Source organism: Mandrillus leucophaeus, unplaced genomic scaffold, assembly GCF_000951045.1.
Source record: "Mandrillus leucophaeus isolate KB7577 unplaced genomic scaffold, Mleu.le_1.0 Scaffold630, whole genome shotgun sequence".
Classification (NCBI taxonomy): Eukaryota; Metazoa; Chordata; class Mammalia; order Primates; family Cercopithecidae; genus Mandrillus; species Mandrillus leucophaeus.
This window is the reverse complement of record NW_012106809.1, coordinates 603,285-604,885: the sequence shown is the minus strand read 5'-3', so window position 1 is coordinate 604,885 and position 1,601 is coordinate 603,285.

Sequence of the window (1,601 nt, the reverse complement as noted above, 5' to 3'; positions counted from 1 at the left end):
ATATTGGGAAGTGGGGGTACAATAGCAAGAACAATGGATAGTCATGGGGGTGGGGGGTAGGGCACTTAGAAAAGAAAGAACACAAGAAGGGCTCTTGGGAGGGAGGGAGAGGAGTAGAGACATACAGTATTTTTTAAGAAAAAACATATTTTTTAGGATTTTTTCTGGAGTTTGGGGTTTTAGTTTTTCTGCTTTTGTTTTCCACAAAATAAAAAAACAAAAAAAAAAAAAAAAACTTTTTTTTTCTTTACACTCTGGCAACTGCCTGTACATGACTATCCTGCCCTAGACAGCCTCTCCCTGTGATGCTGCATTAATACCTGGAGGTCACAACTCATGCATGTCCCTTGCCTGAAGGAGCCCAGCCCTAAACATAGGAGAGGAGTGTGACAAGTGAGCTCCTCTGGTCAGGGACTCCCCCAAGTCCCCGCCCCCAGCCTTCCATCAGTTCTGCAATCTCAACACTTAGCCAGGTACTTCACGGTACAAGTGATGGCAGTCGTGGGGATGCACATGAACTCTATTTGAGGGACTTAGATCAGTGCTAGGGATGAGCTACAGGTGGCCAACCTGCCCACGGAAATTGTAAGCAGGAATCTGTGTTGGTCATATTTTGTCTGGGGTAAATGGTTCATGTCTTCAGGAAAGCTAAAAAAAAAAAAAAGCTAAGTTTGGATTAAGGTACAGGGAAAACTACAATTCCCAGAAAGCTCTGGAATAGTTAACCAAAGAGAACTACAGTTCCCAGAAGGCCTTGAATTGGCCTCAGGTGCCCCACCTGCCTGTGTCAAATACTGCGTGTGAAATCATACAGATATTTTCTAACTCGACCAAAACGTAATACCTAAAAGGATGGTACCCTAAATACAGCTATCGAGGTTGTCTATCTTGGTGTACATCATTTATACTTAAAGTGCCCGCTGGGCTATGACCCACGGAGTACCTGACTGTGCTTATGAAGTGTTCGGCAAAAAAGGTTTACTTACTGCAGTGTCACCAGTCAGTAATGACGTTCGGGCCGCTGGGCTTACCTGGATCCCTAATGCGTGTGGAGGTGTAACACGCCTGATATAAACAGAAGAGACATTTTGCCACAGGTTTTCAAAAGGGCACGCTGCTCCAGGAAACATGAAGCAATATGCTAGAAGCAGCCAAGAACAAAGGTGTCCTCCGCGTCCCTATCACCCTCTTCTTGCTCGTTAGAAAGGCGAGGCCAAAACTGAGGCCGAGCCTTCTAATTGGTAACCCAAAAACTAGAAAGGCAGAAAAGCAACCAGAGGCGGGAAAAGCCCAAGCAGGCCAGAGGAAATACAGCCGCTGCCGAGAGCCGGGAGGTTCAGAAGCTCCGCTTGTTACCTAAAACCAGATGGAGACAGAGACGCCACACCTAGGCCCAGGCGTGCCTCGCCCTCGGTCCCTGCAGAGCTGAGGCCAGGAATGACAGGAATTCTCCCTTGCAGCTCCCAGCTTAGGACAGTCACAGCCATCTCCGAAGCCGCTGTCAGGGGAAAATGGCCAGAAAGCGTGTAGCGGCTCCTTTAAGGCTCCTCCTCGCCCTCCCTCCCTCGCCCACGTGACCCGGGGCGGCCGCGCGCCGGCTC